The 19711-nt window shown below is 28.1% G+C and overlaps 1 long non-coding RNA gene across 1 annotated transcript; it reads left to right on the forward strand.

The window, feature by feature from the left end:
- The first annotated feature begins 5831 nt into the window (after positions 1 to 5831).
- LOC119672853 lies at positions 5832 to 7699 on the forward strand. Its single transcript, XR_005251964.1, has 6 exons — positions 5832 to 6053; positions 6118 to 6625; positions 6687 to 6804; positions 6877 to 7067; positions 7120 to 7229; positions 7281 to 7699. It is a non-coding gene; the product is annotated as an uncharacterized LOC119672853 (long non-coding RNA).
- The last annotated feature ends 12012 nt before the right edge of the window (positions 7700 to 19711 follow it).

Consider the following 19711-nt stretch of genomic DNA (forward strand, 5'->3'; position numbering starts at 1 on the left):
CTTTATTTCAATGAGTTCTAAAAAGTTTGTTCAGGATCCCTTGTAAGTACTTTCTCCATCAGTGTGTTTCGGCACAATGATCAGATTAATCCTACTGGCTACTTCTTGCCTAGCAGTAGCCCGTCTGTCTTTTTATAAAGATATTTCTTGTAATCAAAATTACTTCATTTAATGTAATCTTTACTTCAAGCATGCCTATTTCCGACGTTCAATAATTCTTTTCATTATTTTTCGATTTCGTGAAAAATATATACTGCCTTGTATTGCATCGTGGATTGTCTTTTTTAATATTCTTGACTTTTTGGCTTTATTGAGCATGTTATTATTGTTAGCGCACTGAATTTTGTTATATCAGTAGCAAGGATATTATTATATTTAAAAACTTTTTTTTTTTACCCGCCAAATTTCTTACTATTGAAGTCTTTCCAAAATTAGTTTTTGATACTTTGTAAAATTAGCACTATTCGCTATCGATACTGGATAGTCGTGGTTAACAGAGGAAAAAATTGACTAAGGGCCATGTTATGTAGTGTGTCACGGCACGGTATTAGTAAAATTGTTGTTGTTTCCTATGCAAATTAAAAAATTGAAAGTGAGAGAAAAAACAAGAATTATCATAAAAATATAATAATAAATCAACATGTTAACAGCCTCTATAAGTTTTTTCTTGCTGGTTATTTTTGGTGGCAAATTGAAAGTAAGCATATCTACAATTCCTTTTAAATTTAGGCACCACCAAAAAGTATCAAAAAGTAGTAATAATACGAAATTGGCAATACTGATGTAACACTCTACATCACATGCATTTTCGTCATAGCCCTAAAGAGCCAATTTTGCCATATCTGTGACTCTCCACATATCATGGCCCTAACGAATTTTTTCAAAAATAATTTTATCAAAAATTGCATTTTCCAATTTTTTCTTAAAATATATTCTATTATTAACTGTCAACGAAGAAATTCACGAAATCTTAGTTGGTGTCTCCGTATGCTCTACAATCTGCAGTTTACATGGTATGCTTATTATCTGTTAGCATATGGTCGTATTAGTCTGTTTGATTTGGTTTATTCAAAGTTCGCTTATGAATTTTCTTGTGTTCTAAAAAATTATTATAAATATTAGACATTATAAATATAGAAATTGTGAAATATATTTACTTGATGCGTTTCAAATACATAATACTTTATAGTATGCAGCTACTTATGTTTCAGTCCCTAATCGTCTAAGTCCAAATTCAAAATGCCAGCTTATCATCAAATTTGTTTTTTGCATTTTCAGACTCCTTAGTGGGTGCATATGTATTTAAATATTTTGGATAATACATAATTATCTTTGTAATAATTTTGATGCATCCTGCAATAATAGGTTTGAACTCTATCATAGAGACTGGATTATAGTTAATTCATTTCATTAACTGATTAATGATTAATCAACTTGTGGTTCCTTAAGAGTTGTAATATGATCATGTCGTAGGATTTGTTATCACAGCTGTAAATCAATTTGTGAACTCTACTGGTTTTGAACCGGAATTAACTCACCGTTTAAAAACAGAGAAAAGAAAATGTTAGACATGTAAAGAATATATATTAATTATAAATTATAATTAAATTCTTTTCATATTAAAATATGACAAATAAACAAATAAATTGCCAAAAATTGAAAAAATAATAATAATAAAGACGTTTAATTCTATTTTCTGAACCAAATCAATGGTTCAGAGTATTAAAGTACTGAACCGAAACGCATCAGAAACTTATGCTGTTCAGAGCTCCTATCAGTAAAGGTTCACTACAAGGGTTATTTTACTGACATGAGGTTGTTAGGTTAACTTAATGACTCACAAAATATTAGTCTAAAAAATCAGTGAAACAATTTATCTGATATATACCTATATCATATATCACTATCTGTATCTCATATCTGATTTAAAAATACGTACTGTTAGTATCCATTACATATTTAGTGGTATTCTCTCACCTTCGAGTAGTTAGATGTTCTTTATATTTATTTTAGATAGTTTAATACTATATTAGAATATTGTCGATGTTTTGAAGTTTTTCGAATTCTTCATAAGAGCGGAACATATTAGTAACATATTACACTCATAAATTTAACTTTTCAATCAAGCGAATTTTTAGTCTGATCATATAGCTGCCAAATATCTGTCATCAGTAGTCCTTCAAACATATAATTGAAATTGACAATTATGTGTTTGAAAGAGATAGACATAGTGTTTTACCAATTTGTATTTTTTTATTCATAAATAACAATTGTACTTATTTTTGGAAGTAAGCATAAATCACAGCTGTATAAATTTACTTAACTATTATACTGATGTTTATATATTTCATATATAATATGTATTTCATGATAGAAATGAAATATTTATTGGATTAATGTGTTATTCATGAGTCCACCGCTCAAATTTGACAATTATATGTTTTATATGTATCGTACTATTTTTAGAAGTAAGCATAAATCACAGCTGTATAAATTTACTTAACTATTATAACTGATGTTTTTTCAAATTTAAGCATTATTATTAATCCTTTTTCTATTCAAAATAGATTTCTAGACATAGGACAGAAAAATTTTATATAGTAATATTTTGTTTTTATCAAATTTAGTACATTTTCCCTATTTTTGCAGGAAATGAAAACGCTTAAGCAAGTTTCACAAACTTTATAATTAATTAGTGCCAGACATTTTCTTGTGTTTCTACGTCGTCTCCGTGCTCATACTCTAAAAACTTATAGCTATGCGTGACTATGGTAACCCATTAGGAAAAAGGTCAACGCGCTTTTAATTAAAACGACAGCAGCCAACTTGTTGGAAACTCATTAAGATTTTAACCCTTTTTTATATAATGACCCAGTTTTCCTAGAGAAAAGTGTGAATACAGCAGCCGCTGCGTTGGTTGGATTTCAATGCAAAACTTTGACCGTGACCTTCCTCTGCGTACACTAATTAAGTATTTAAAATTTAAACCCTTTTTGTCCAAGCATAAATAGCACAAAAGCTAAGCTTTGAAGCAATTAAAAATTTTCATCAAAAAATATGTAAATATTTAGTAATGTTTTTTCTTTTGCAGAAACTTAAAAGGAAATCCCTAAAACCATGACCATACGCAATAAATTCTTCTCAAATTGGAATGAAATCTCAACATCTGCTAATTGTTGCCTTTATGTATGTGGATACATAAAAGTATCTATACTCGTATATGGAGAATTGGTGTATGGATGTACGAATAAAGAGTGTGAATATGTAAATAGCAGGTGTTGTTTTAATAGCACAGTTTTATTATGAATTGTGTAGTTGCAACTCGTCTAGACCAACATATTTCCTGTTGCATGGCACATGAAAAAGCGTTCCCCAGGACTTTATTTTATCTGATGTGATTGCTTTTTGGTCGAAAATAACAATAAAAATAACAAATACAATCAACAACAAAATAAAGGACAACATATTAAATGGTAACAGCAACAGCAACAACAACAACCACAACAACAACAACAACAGCAACAAACAAACAAATCAACGACAACTCAGCATATATGGTATGGCATCGCTAGTCAGTGTTGGAGTAACAATGCAAAAATGCTGCTGAAATATGTATTTTCACATGGATTTCGATACTGAAAACCTGAAATGGAGCGCAGTTCAGCGTTGCAGTACTTAACTCAGCTTAACTGTTGGTCAACCACACATCTGGTTTATCCTTTGTCCTTCACATTGACACATTTATGCCGCACATAAATGCAATAATGAATTTTAGTGATTGTCCAATTGTGTGAATATATCTCACGAATTTATTGGTTACTGACCCTTCCCAACTGGAAATTATTTTAAGCCGAGATGGCAACGTAGTAAACAACGTACTTTTATTTAATAGGAATTGCAGGTCTTTTTTATAAAAATTGCATTTTTCTACTCATATATATATTTTGTATTTGAACACAAGAAAATATATTTAATACTAAAGCGGAAATAAAATATTTGAATCTTTTAATATATTAGAATTCTAATTAGATATTCTAATTAGAATATCATATACATATACTAACAAAGAACCTGGAACTTGAGCATTGATAGTTCGTGTTGTATGGTCAGCCAAACTTTAATAAATTAACTAAAATTTTTGTTGTTGTCTATTCGTTTCTATTCGAATTCTTCTAACTTTTAAATAGTTTATTTTTGTCATAATAAGTGTCACTTTCGGCAATAAAAATTAACATTAAATAAATATATTTTTATTTTTTGACTTTTAAAATTAAAAAGTTATAGTTACTTTTAAAATATCACTGAGGAGTTTACATTTTCTTTAGTAATCATTTTTCCACCTTATCTAAAGTGATTAGAAAGCAACTTTTCGAATGCATTCTTATCTTGTCTCATGAGGATCTTCATAGGTTAGTTTTAAAAAAACATTAATTTCACTAATTTTTATGATTACAAGACTTAAAAAGATTTATCAGCTCATTCTAAAGAAATGGAATATAATATATGTGAGATAATTGATGTCTATATATAATCCTTTTCATACTTATAGCAGAGAGATTCTTGTAGTAATTTTCGATTTTAGCAAAAATGTATTTATTAGCAAAAATATATTTATTTTCATGAATATATTTAAAAATTCATATATTTGATGTGAATATGTAGATAGCTTTGGTCCCAACATAGAAAGTAACACTTTTAAATATTTTACAGTGGTTCACTTTTGGACATAATCGTTCCCCTAATTCGATATACTTTGCTAATTTCTTTAAGATCTCTAAATAGTATACTGGGTTAAGTTGGCTATAATTTTCAATTAATTTTAACGGCGTTTAGTCTCTGAAGACCAGTATTTTTGAATCTTCTGAAAGTTGTTGCATTATACGAACTCGACTTGTTTTGCGAAATATTGCATCATTCTAGAAAGGTACCACAATGCCTTTGATGTGCGGACTGTGTCAGTAGCATCGCCTCAAAAACTGTACTGCCCACCAATTTTCCAATAATAAACTTCTTTTTACAAAATAATATTAAATAATTTATTAACTTGTAACTTGTGGGTTAAAGGACACATCGGTATTGAGCAAAACGAGAAGGCAGATGAACTTGCAAAGTAAGGATCAAGCCATAATTTCTGTGGCCCGGAGCCCAGAATACCATTGGGATACAGCATGACGGCAGCCTATGTCTATAAGTGGATAACCTCACTTCATCTTAATAGATGGAGAGAGTTGAGCACTTGTAGACAGACCAAACTCATGTTACAAAAACCGTGGGCCAGAGAAGCGATAAAGGTGCTTAGTTATTCGCGGAGCACCCTAAGCTGCCTGACTTCACTAATTACTGAACATGGCAACTTCAAGTATCACCTCAAAAAGATAACTCTTGCTGAGGAAGACATTTGCAGTCTATGTCTAGAAGAAAAGGAGACAGCGGTGCATATATTGTGCCAATGTCCAGCACTGGCAAGTAGGAGGAAGACTGTCTTGGGACACCATTGGGTTGGTGACGACTTGGTAGGAAGCCTCAAGCTAAATTAACTGCTTGCATTAACAAAAGATGTAGTTATGCGAACGGAAGCCACTCCAACTTTAACTCAATAACAACATCCGAGAATCGAAGGACGAAAAAGGACCCAAGTCGTTTCGGGGTCTACTTCGACTAATCCTTCACCTCAGTGGGGCCACTTGTTTGACAGTGCGCTGTCCCAACGTCCCACCATATATATATATAACTTGTAAAATTTGTGTATAATAAATTTATTAAAGTTACCTTTGCTTTTTTCAAATATGAAATAAAAAAGCATATTCCAAATTGATTCAGAAAAAAATTTTATAAAAAATTTCGGTTTGAAAAGTTTGTGTCGTATTCGTTCACAAAATTATTTTGTTTAGGCCTAAATTGAATAAATTTTTGTTTCGTTGCCGCCTCAAATTTATCCAGAAGGCTTCAAAATTATTAAAATGCATATAATTTAAATGTGAAAATTATAAATATTTTCGCACTTTTGCTTGAGGCTGCAATTCAAAGCTAAAAGGGCGACTCCTTACAAAAAGGTAAGTAGTTTGATTAAAAATAAACGATTTGCGAAAACGAAGTAAAAATTCTTTATTATTGAAGAAGTAAAGATTCCACGGAACACTCGCAGCAGCTCCTTCGTGGTACCATCTTCGATATCGCTTTTAACAAATTTTTACAAAGTTAAGCAAAAAGATGGGTTGCTATCCTAGCTGTTATTCTTGCTCTTATCCATGTGGCTATCCTTGCGGTTATCCTAGCCCATATTGTTCACCTTGTTCTATATCATATTGTTCACCTTGTTATCCATCCTGTTATACATCATACGGTTGCTGTTCTCCATGTGGGTATTACTGTGGATGTTAAGAGGGAATAATGGATATCAAAAAGTAACGGAAACAATAAAAATGGAATAACACATTTCTTTTACATAATGATTTCTTGCGAGTTTCGAAGGTGATTGAATTTTAATTCCTGTACAATTTGAAGTGAGTTCTCGAGTTATGAAAGCAGATACACCTTAGCGATTTTTATATAAGGAGTGAATAGTAAACCGTTTTGCAAGCAATAGTCAAGTACGTCATATGTTGTGGTTGTTTGCAGAATATATGTAAGTATGTTTCCTATTGCATATTTGTATTTTAAATTAAAATATTAACTTTTATTGTCAGAGTAACCGCATCATTATAGACATTATTTGATAGGATGTAAATAGTGTGTATCCCTATATTTTTGGCTTTCTAAATGGAAGAACAGTTAATCAAATACTGGGTCTGATTGGCAATGAAGGTATTGATGCTATAATAAATTTCAATCATTGTAGTCGAAATTTTAATTTGTTTTTTCATTTGTTTTATAAAGTACGCATTCCACCGAAAAGCTGTATTAAGGTAAAAATTGCAGACAGAAGACTAGGAGCATACTGGTATACTGGCAATATAGCACCGTTGCCGGTACGGTATATGTTAACTTGCAAAAATTGCTCTTTGATGTTGACGTCTCTGTCTTAGCAGCATGTTACCATAAATACTTACCAATATTGTCGGAAATTGGTAACATAATTATACAAATCAAAGTGCAGCTAATAAAATATTATTATTTTAGAAATCTGAATGCACTTGCACTGGCTTTCGGACTTATAACAATGATGCCAATATACTTATAAAGTAACACAAATGTATGATGTATCGCTACAGCCCATACTCTTATCCAAGGTTTGGAAGAAATTTAAAATGAAGACCTGCATTCAACATATGATTTTCTAGATTATTGCTTACAATATGGCTTTACAACAATTGACATAGCGCCTGGCACCATTAATTGTCGCCGCCTTTAGCATTATTGCAGTCTCAAGCACTGCGCTAACTGTTGCTGCATTCGTCAATGACTTTGTTGTGAAAATCAATTGCTCAAGATCAATATGCGATTGAATACCATGTTGTGGCACACAAAGTCAAACTTAGACTGAATCTGACTGTCGGAGACAAATCAACGGAGGTGGCTCGCAAATCCAGAGTCAAATCCAGAATACAGTTCCAGCATTCACAAAACTACAGTGCAGTGGCGTAGTTATACATTTAAACCGTTCCAATGGCACTTTCACCTGCCAGATTTTTTTATTATATGTTGAATTTCTTTATTTTTGGACTTGTACATTATTTTAAATAGCCCTAGATAAATAAATATTATCAGAACCAATACGAACAAACAACAAAAAAAAAAAATTCCAATGTCATTTACTTAATTATTATGTTACTTATGTTAGATATGGAAAATGTCGTTATCACTAAGTTCGCTTAGTAGTGGTAAACATCTATAGTCCTAAATGGTGAACATCTATCATATCAAGGCAAAATATAAAATAAAGAAGTTGAAGTGACAAAAACATTTCAATGTTATAAGATAGGGCAAGTAAAATATAAGAACTAGGAAAGATTTGATCATAATCTTTATCCTGATTTTAGTTGTGGAAGTAAAACTGGTTCCAAATGCATGAGCTAGTATATAATTGTAGACAATAGAAGCCTTGAGCGAAGGCAATAGGTACGAATAAATTTTAACATTCCTGTTCCAAAGTTTGACATTTTCTATCATGACATGCTAGAAGAATAAGAATAATTCTGGTTGGTTTTACTTGATTGCGTGGTTCAAGTGGACAAATTAACTGTTGCACCAGACTAGAGCAGGTCATAATGGACATTTTCTTTTTAATCGCACAAAACACTCAACATAACCGTTTTTCACAAGCCTCGGAGGCGTTTGTAGAGGGTTAGCGACTTTTGATCATAATCGCTTTCGCGCATTACACTGATAGTAATTCGTTTAATCGATTTATTTAAGTTAATTTATGCGATGTTGCGTAGTGCACTCTTTTTAAATATGGTAATTCCAAACTGTCAAGCGATTGATGTTTAGTCGATCCACTATCGTTTGACAACTTGTGTGTCAGTTTTGCTTCACCAGTTGCAAAACTTTGAGGTCCATTGTAGTGACAGGCTGAGCAGGGCAAAATGCATCTTCAATATCAAAATTTCAGGAATGCTATTTAGCACTCTACTTCCGGTAAAAATTTGATGCTCGTTCAGAGCATTCTCATTTTTGCAGCATTTTCATCATTTTTATAGTAATAGAGCATATTTGGAAAGTTATATGTGTACTAGATTCTAGATCTGTACTAAATCTTTATTTAATAACCACTCATACTTTATTCAAGGGGCTATAAATTTATTGATTACTTAATCACTTAATGAAGTTAATGAAAAAAGACCTCAATTTTTAAAACAGGCTTTAATGTATAAAAACAAAAAAGAACATAATCTTTCAAATATTTCAGATATAAAAGGAATGCAGGCAATAATTGTCGTTGACAGCTTAAGAATATAGAACAATATATCAATAAAGTAATTGATTTTAGGTACTTAAATAAGAAAATAAAAAACTACTTTATTATTGACATTCATAAAGACGACTTCTTCTACTGCAATCAAATGCAAAACCTATTAACTTTGTTTCGACGGCGAATAATTAAAAGTTGCAAACGCAGCTCCACCTTTATTTTCCGTATTAATGCCAATAGGACTGTACATTAAAACAAAAAAAAAGACGTTTTTCTGAAAAGCACTTTGCGTTGCTCCGCCCATTTATTAAGAAAAAATGTATATTAAAGTAATTTCATGCTCAGATAATTGTGGCACTGCGAGATACAAATGGAGTGGGCTTTAATATTGTCACTTATTGTTAATAACTTAGTTAATTGCTTTAATATATATTATAATACCTGTATATTTAAAAAAAACCTTTTATATGAGTACACATACGAGGGGTGTTAGCTGAGTTTAATTGCTTTAATATTGTTATAGAATTTAATAGTTTTTGTCGTAAAGTGTAGTTTTGGTAATTTAGATAAAATAATAAAAAATTCTAAAAACAATCAAATAATTATGATACTATAATTATACAGCTAAAAAAAAATATAGTGGAAAGCATAGTTAATTATTTAAAATGAAGTTAAATTTGAAACTGAAGCTGAATGGTGAATATTTTATTCCATTACAGTCAAAATTTGAGTCAAAATTACAGTCAAAATTTGAATGCTTGACTTTTCGGTAGAATATGTTCTGATGTTTCCTTCTCCTCATGGCAGGGTTAACAGGATTTACTTTCTACCGCATCTATGTTCTTCATGTGGTAATTGAGTCTACAGTGTAATGTAAGAAGTTCAGTATAGATGTGTTCAGGATCAATGAATCTTCTTGAGTGCCGCATGCTTGTTTGGGCTCTTCAGTCTTCAAGTAGATTTTGTTTCTCTCGTTCACATAAGAAGTTACTTGTGAAGCTATTTGTTACCTGTCAGAAGTGTTCTGGAGTATAGCACCCTTCTTTGCTAAAGAATATGCCCTTCATGTCCCGGTACCCAGACAAGAGTAACATAGTTCCTCGATGCTAGAGTATTGAGAAATTTAAAGTAGTTTAAATTGTAATCAACAGTTTCTGGTTTTCCTAATTATTATGTTAGTTCCTAATATAAACTATTATTTTCAATAGAGATGATTTGAAAAAGTAGTGATTTCAATAACTTTATTATTATTTTTAAGTAGTTGAAGTTTTGGCTGACCATACAACTATTTCAGGTATTGCTTAAAACAAATCATTAGTGGTCTTGCAATTATTTCTTATATTTAATTATTCTTAAATAATTTTTTGTGACCAAAGTTGAACTTATAGCCTACTGTTTCGAGTATAAATATATGTATATACATAATTATTTAAAAAGTATTTAGCATACATTCCTCGTATGGTGAATAAGATTAATATACATACGCTATTTAAAAAATGCAAAAAAATTAAAATATATTTCTTTAGTAACAACAATATATTTGTTAACAAACTTGTACATAAAAACAAATGTTTATAAACATTTTTGCATACTTTATTAAATTTATCCAAACATTAATAACTGACAGATTCGAGCAAGAAAAAACGAGTATTTGCTTTGCGCAAATTAGAATTTCTTTGGCATAATCTTTGCATAAAGTGCAACTGATAGATTTGCAATTGCATTGCAATTGCGTTCGAATATTGCATTAAGCATTCCGCTGCATTGTTGTACGTCACTAAATCATATCAGCAGCAACAATTTATTGTATGCATGCAATATTTTGCATACAACACAATTGAAATGCAAAGCCTTTATATATGAGCACGACAACAATAAAATTCATTATTTTTATTGCTGTCATTATTGTTAAGTTGTTTTGGTTATTGTTGTGGCTTTTGTTGCTGCTATTGCTGTTGTTGCCGAGTTTATTGTTGGGAACATATTTTATCATTCATTTTTCATTATTTATTTTTATCAACTACAGATTTTGAGGAATGTTAATAAATAATCCAAGCACATGTAGCAAGTGCCCATGTGCAGCTATCTAGTACACATTGCAGATTTCGAAGTACCTAACATATAATGCAATTTTGATAGTAAGAATAAAAATTAACTTCAAAACGAAAATAATATAAATTTTACTGTTATACAAATGTAACAATAAGGCGGACAAACAACATGATTTTACTCCTACCAATTGTAAAAGGCTGTCAAGTTGGCAACGGCGAGTTGCAAATAACTTAACAGCAACAGGCAACTGGCAATTGGCAATTGGCAACGGGCCGGCATTAAGAGCATTTAATTCAACGCCAATAAAATTAAACATACCAAACTTTTCAATAATTAATTGGCAATAAAATCAATTATTAGCAAAGACAGCTTTTGATATATTTTATTATGCATCTGAATATCTTTGGACATGTATAAGTAATATTGCAATCACATGCGAATTCGATACTTGCACGCGCCTGAATATCTCGAATGTCGCCACAATGCCATTTTAACTTAATTTGTCAAGACACATGAGAAACGCACGGCTCAGAACTGCCCACATCGAAATGTAATTTCGTACCAGGTAATTTCATTTGTGATAAAATCCATTTCGTCATTTTTATATAGTTTTTTACTAAAAAAATTAATATTTAAATAAATAAATCAATAATATAACCAAAAAATATTAATTTTACTATGAAAACTAAAGAGATTGGTCATGCCGGAGTTGGTGACTTCATATATTAATTTAATATTTTTTAAATTAATTTAATATTATTTTAATATTTATTTAATATATCTTTAATATTTATTTAATATTTTTTTAATTTTATTTAATATTTATTTAATATTTATTTCATACTTATTTTATATTTATTAAGTAATTATTTAATATTTGTTTAATAATATATAATTTTTATAAATATTCGTTTAAAAATCTTTAATATTTATTAAATATTGATTAATTGGTATTTAATATTTATTAAATATTTATTTAATTTTTATTATTTATTTATTAATATTTATTATTATTAAATATTTATTCAATATTTGTTACATTTGTTTAATATAAATAAATATTTATTTAACATTAATTTAGTATATATTTAACACTAATTAAACATTTATTTAATATTTATTAAATATTTATTCAATATTTGTTATATATTTATTTAATATTTATTAAATATTTATTTAAGATTTTTTAAATATTTATTTAATATTTAATAAAAATTTGCAAAAACCTTCCACGGTGATTGGATGTATGGTTTTTGAATCCATCGAGTACAGATAGTCAGACAGACAACATATTTTCTATATATATAGTAGTTTATTTAATATTAATTAAATATATATTTAATATATATTAAATATTTATTAAATATTTATTTAATCTTTATTAAATATTAATTAATTGGTATTTAATATTTGTTTAATATTTATTATTTATTTATTAATATTTATTATTTATTAAATATTTGTTCAATATTAGTTATATTTATTTAATATAAATAAATAATATATTATTTTTAAATTAATTCATACTTTTCATCTATACTATTCTTTTCTTAGTCTAAGCATACCTAAAACGCTTTCTCTGCAGTAGTGGACTAAAAAAGCAATTAGGCGCTAAAGGCACAAAATAAATATTTAATATAAATTAAATATTTATTTAAATATTATTTTATTTATTAAATATATTATTATTTATTAAATATTAATTCAATATTTGTTGTATATTTATTTTATATTTATTAAGTAATTATTTAATATTTATTGAATGTTTATTTAATATTTAATTTATTTAATATTTATTAAATATTTAGTCAATATTTGATATATATTTATTTAATATTCATTAAATATTTATTTAATATTTTTTAAATATTTATTTAAAATTTAATAAATGTTCATTTTATATTTATTTAACATTTATTAAGTAATTATTTAACATTTATTAAATATTTATTTAATTTTAATTATTAATAAAATATTTAAAAAATACTAATTGAGTATTTATTTAATCTTTGTTAAGAATTTATTTAATATTAATTCAATATTTATGAAATATTTATTAAGGATTTTTTGAATATTTATTAAAATATTTATAAAATTTTTAACCAATACTAATAAAATATTAAATCAATACTAATAAAATATTAAATGAATACTAATAAAATATTTGTTTAATATTTGTTAGTATATGTTTTTGTTTACTATTTATTTAAAATATTTATTATTTATCTGCTAATTATTTAACATTTATTTACTATTTATTTAAAATTTATTTAATAATTAAAATAGACACCTATGAGTTATTATAAATAATTATTTACTATTCTTATGTTTGGGAGATGTTGCACTGCAACCTAGAGATTTATTGCGCCTACATTATGGATTCAGAGTATATTTTTTAAGTTCATCTTTCTCTATAAACTGTAATATTCAACCTACGCTACAGAGTTTTATTTCTTTATCCCATAAGAGATGTCCACCTACGTACTTTTTCAGCATATGTAGTAAATAAGAATTTATTTACTCTAATAAAAATTTTTTTTTTCGAAAATACAAAACGTTGTTATAACTGCAGGATATAACAACTTCAAATTAAAAAAATTTCCGCATTAATAATCTGATTTTGTTAAAATGTTTTATATATATTTTTTTAATTAAATTAAGTATTTTTATTTCCTTTATATCTCTGTAAATGAAGAGTAGGTACATTTGACCTGTCAAGCTGGAAACGTGATGATGCAGATGTAAGTAACTACAAACCACATGACATATTCAGAAAGGAACTTTGATATATGATACATACGAGTAGGACAATCTATTTTTGTGTTACTTTTTAGATAGTTATTTTTTGTGGTGAAAATAAAAGACGGTGAATGCTAGTAAATATTTTAGTGATTAGAGTAAAAATATAACAATAGTAATAAATAGTAAATAACGAATTAAAATAAATAAAGGTATGATATGAATATAATAACTAATCGACACACCGCTTTAATTTTGTATACAAAACACTTTTCATCATAGTGTAGTGAAAAGCACTAAGTACTTGAGCTTTGAAATTTGTCAAGATTTGCCTCGAATAGTAAAAAGATTTTTACTTAATAAAAATCTTAACATAATTGTCAATACTTGACAAATTTGTCACAGAATAGGGGGGTTAATATATAAGTATCGATTAAGAATATAAGACGTATTGGGAATTATTGAATAAATTTCAAAAATATCATCAGTCTATTAAAATTTATTCTGTCAGCTTTAAAGTAGAGGTCAGCGATTGCAAACAATAATGCCAAGGTTACACCTCAATCACTCACATATTTTTCGAAGGTTGATTTCCGTATGGCCTTCAAATTCTTCGAGTTGGGTTTGATGGCTACATAAGACTCGATCCACAATCCTTCAAGTGATGATGTTAGCTACGTGATCAGGGAAAAGTCACTTGTGGCGATTTTAGGTGAGTATCGTGCTTGATCAGTCAAATTAATTCTGTTATTTGCCTAAAAATGTTGTACATTTATGCTCGTGTATTGCAAAAATAGCTCATGCAACTACACTGGTTATCAGATTGCATCCATCAAAATATAGTACGTTGCTAACAACTTAGAGAAAATAATTTTTGACAGTAACTTTTTGCGGGTCTTACATATTATACATTTTATTCATATATTTTTTAGATAGAATATCCATATAACATGTAATATTAAATATATGATGCAGAACTTGTTTTTAAATTTTCAAATAACGTCATCAACAAACTATTTATGTAAAATATTTTATATATCAAACATAAAGCATAAAACTTATGCACTAATATCGTTAAAATTTTGCACACAAAGATCTCAACCTTTACACATTTCATTTATTACATCCATTCAGATATGGCCACAAAAAGCCTACCGACTAAAGGAAAAAATATCCTGAAAAGCAACTAAATTTCAGTTCGTAATTAACTGCGACGATGAGTTTTGCATGAAGGCTCAAAAGAATATTTTTTATACTTTTTGCTACTTTTTCTCATTTTTTCATACATTTTTGTGCCTTTTCTTTGGATTTTTACAGTTTTTATTCCCATTTTGAGCTGGTGATGTAAAGAATACCACAGCATGGGAGTTGAACAGAGATCCTTGTTATTTTCAAGCACAGTTTGTCAACAGGAAGTGTATAAAAAAGGAAGAAAAATGAGAACAACAAAAATGAAATTTAAAGAAAAAGCTGTTCCGAAAAGGTGAAAAAGAAAGCAAAGACAGAAGGAATGGAACTTAAGTGAACATTGTAATAGAGGAAACGCAGCCATCTGCACGGATCGTAATTTGTAATTGAAAAAATTTTCCTCTGAGAAATTACGTTTTTTTTTGCCAGTAAACTAACAATTTTTCACTTTTTTGTCTAACTTCCACTGTTAGTAACATCAGCACATTCAACGCAGTGAAAATATTAAGCAAATTTAATAAGAAACCCCTTGGGGAATATTTTACACTGGTTAGTAGTTACTTAGAGGCATAAAGATTGTCTGATTACAATAACGTGGTTATATAGTTAAGATTTAAATTATTAATAATTAAATGAGTTTACGTATATTAAGGGGAATGGAGAACAGTTTCAAAATGGAAAAAATTTTTTTTCATTAAGTAAATCTGAGTAAATTACATATTTTTATATAATAAATCTAAATAAAAAAATTTATTAAAGTGATTAAAGTTAAATTTATCAACTTTAAGGTTTTAAATTTCCAAAAAAAAAGGTTTCAGTTCAGACACCTTTTAGGATTCTTTCCATTTATCATTCTAATAATAAAAGTATAAAACAAGAAATAAATACATCGAGTATTTGCTTAATTCTTAAATCAAATTTTCTTTAAGGATACTAAACTAAAGTTCGGTTAGCACTTACACTTCCTATATTAAGAATTTAATAATTAAAATTCGTTTTCTTAGTACACAAAATTGTGTATTCTTACCTACCCTTGTATTCTTACCCTTTTGTTAGATCTGTCCTAACAACCATATCGTATATATCGTTACTATGTATTGCAGCGGTAACCAAAATTGTGTTAAGGAGCATATATACTAGAGTACTGCACGCGCGCATTTGATTTCAGTTTCAAAGCATTCTATTGTGTTTAGAATGGTAGCATACTCTCACTCTCAACGAACAAATACGAATGTATAGGCATAAAAACAAAATGGAATGGAATAAATATTTGTTTCGTTTGTTTAGAGTACTCTAACTCTAAACATTCTAAAAGTAGTTGAAGTAGTTGGGAGTACTCTAAGCATTTGATTTTCAGTTCATACAAAAATTATGTGTTTTTAAATAGTAAGACCCAAATTTATTTATTTAAGATTTGTTATTAATTAAATATTATTTAAAATGTTGATAATAGTAATTTGTTGATTACATATATAATATGACTTAATATATTAATTAAATATAAAAAAAATTTTGAACAAAAATTTATTTAAAAAAATTATAATAAGTTTTTTTACAGTTTTTACAGTTCACAAATTTAATTTAATATGCAAATTAAATGTTGAGCATCGTCTGACTTAATTCCTCTTTTTCAAGATTGTTGTGTAAAACATGATTTGATTGATAGATCTTTGATTAGATGAAATCAATGTTCCTTTTTCTGATATTAAGTTCCGAGCAACTGAAAAAACCCTTTCCGAAGATGCACTACTTGCTGGTGTTGCAAATAATTTACAAGAAACTTTGTAAAGTAGAAATTCTGAAGGAATTCTTAAGAAATTTCTAAAAATCTCTCTTGTCATAAATATATATTTTTACCATATCATGCATAAAATTATTTTCCAGGAAAAGGTAAATATGTGAAGCAATTTATTTTGTTACATCATAAAAAACTATCGACAAAGAAGGAAATTCTGCGCAAACCGTTTTTTTAAGTTAACCTTTTGCATTAGATCTACCTGCTTAAACAACTTTTGCATTGAAAATAATAGAAAATTAAACCTAATTTACGTACTTTGTTGTTGCAATTATTGCAAATCTCTACGCACATCCAACTTTCTTTACTTTTGCGCAGGCAACCAAACGCACACAAAATACTTTGCAAAAATAGAATTATTTGAAATACTCTAAAAGTGATTGAAATACTCTAAAAGTGATTGAAATACTCTAAAATATTTGTTTATTTGATTTTAAAATTCAAAACAAACGATTATAGAGAACAAATCAACCCCCATTCCATTGAAACGAATTCTATCGGACCGTTTCTGTTATTCGTTCGTATTCGCTTTAGAAATAATTTGTAAATATGGTACACATTTGAAAATAAAACGAATGACCGCAAAAACGAATGTTTTGATGCAGCACTTTAATATATACCACAAAATTTTTTTTCCGCCGTACTTTTACCGTTTTTACTTATAATTTACATTAAGAAAGAAAGATCTATGTCTTAATTCTCAATTTTATTCAATAAACAGGATGTGTTGTCTGCTATCTCCATACGTTTTGACCTCTATGCGTGGTCTGGATCTCTTTCGAGGAGAATGTATAAAGAATGTCGAGCGGCGACTTGTAAATTGTAAAGTGGACAAGCTAGTCGGAAGGGATACTTTAGGACTTCACTCGGAATACTTAAATAATCAGGGCATATCGTTAATATTATGCAAACTTTTACTATTTTACAATATATATATGTTATATATATTAATTAAGCTCCAATTCTTTTTGGTGTTACATATTATTGCCATATTAGAAGAATTTTTTCATCCCATAACGCTAGGAAGTTTTCAAATACTAAAAATCCGTAACGAATTCTTTATATTAAGCGTATATTTCCGAAAGTTTCTCAAAGTATATTTCCTTTAAAATTTAGCATTAATTTAAAAATAACAAACACCTTCACTTTCTTTAGTGTTACAAAGTGAGCTTTCGAGTATATTGAATACGTGCAAAGATCGGGTTTACGTTTAAAAAGATCTCTTGGAATTTTGCGAACATTGAAACTTCATCAGCATTGTTGTAATAGTTAAGGTATTTGTATGCTTTAAGTGTTGATTTTTGTTAAGCATTCCCAATACTTTATGTTAAGCTTATGAATCCTTTATTACTAGAGTTTCCAAATAGTGTTATTATCGATTGTCGGTGATTAAATATGTTTTGGTAAGTCTGCTTACAATAAAAATGAAATAATTAATTTGTATAACCAAACGTTTTTTATCTTAAAGACTTTTAATGCGAATTCAAAATATATATTTTCATATTTGCTCACTTATTTTTCGTTTCTCTATACCATAGTTGTTCTTCGCTAGTACATTTTCCTTGAAAGTGTCATTCTTTCTATCTATTTTTATTTATTTATAATCGGATTTTTATATATTAATGAATTGTTGATTGCTTTATGCTTGCTTGCGTCTAGTTGTCCTTGGTTGTTGTCCTAGTACATTTTCCTTAGAAAGCACCATTTCTATTTATCTTATTTTACCTATTTCTATTTATTATTGGATTTTATACTATGTTCAGATAGCCAAATTTCAGATAGCCAAATGAAATTAACTTAATTTCGAAAGTGTTCATACCGCCCCAAATTAAGGAAATCATATGCTTTTTGTTTGCAAAGCGAATGTTAAAAATTACATGCTCCAAACACCATTTGTATCTGAAAAAGATTAAAAGTTGATTATTATAACAATAATGGATGACATTCAGTATTTTTATTAGCTTTAGTGAATTTCAGGTATGTGGATTATTATTTTTTACTCTATTTTAAATTAATAACAGTTACAGTTGTTTCTCTATTTTCAAATTTAAAAATTTGCACTACTTTCAAAATGTTTTCCTGGTTTTATTAAAGTCAACTGTCACTGACTGTCACAAAAAGCTTTCGAACTTTCTAGTGAGCGGACGTGTTTTTAAGCCGGTCTCGGAAAAATTTAAATTTCAGTATAAAAACAAGTAAATAACAATCACTTTTAAAAGAATAACTTTTGTTATTAATACAAAAATAAAAAACAGAAAATTCTCGGACAAAAAAACAATTCCTAAAAGTTAAAAGTGCATAAAATATTAATTTGAAAATAGCGCGCGCTTTTTCGATTTTTGTTGATTTTTGCACAACTTTAATATTAAAAAAAACTCAAATAGCTGACAGAGACAGCAAATTATTTTCTAAAGCTCAAAATAAAAAAAGTGAGCAAGCATTCAAACAAAATATCAGTGCGGTTTTGTGAATATATAAACAAAACAAAAAAGTGCTGATAGAGACAGCTAGTATTATTACAAACGTGTTCCACAAAAGCTGTAATTGGAAGCCCGCAATTCATCACAACACAACATCAAAACCAACATACGTGCTAACAGTGGATTTTGGAATTTAAAGATATTTATTTTATTAATTATTATTATTTTTTATTATTATTATTATTATTATTATTCTTAGTATAATTATTATTCTTTTTTCTCTCTTTTTGTTTTTATTTATATGTTTAATTATTAGAATATAAAGTATAATATTTTACACATTTTCATTTTATTTTTACATCTTCATTTTTATTTTTATTATTTTCTTCTTTATATTAATTTAATTTAATTTTACTTATATTTATATAGTTAATTTAATTTAATATCAATTAATATTAATAGTAGTTAAATTAAGTAAATCTTATAGCACACCTGCTATTTGCATATATAACCACGTATGCAAATGAGCAATCAAAATCTAGTAAGAAGACATACGATAAGCATTCCAAGTAAACGTAATGCTTATTTGGTAATAGACGCATCGAATACGTTGCCTCTGAAAACTACACAAACTGACAAAAGCTTGTCAAACATTGCACCTTCAGC

The sequence above is a fragment of the Teleopsis dalmanni genome, chromosome 1 (assembly GCF_002237135.1).
Source record: "Teleopsis dalmanni isolate 2A chromosome 1, ASM223713v2, whole genome shotgun sequence".
Lineage (NCBI taxonomy): Eukaryota > Metazoa > Arthropoda > Insecta > Diptera > Diopsidae > Teleopsis > Teleopsis dalmanni.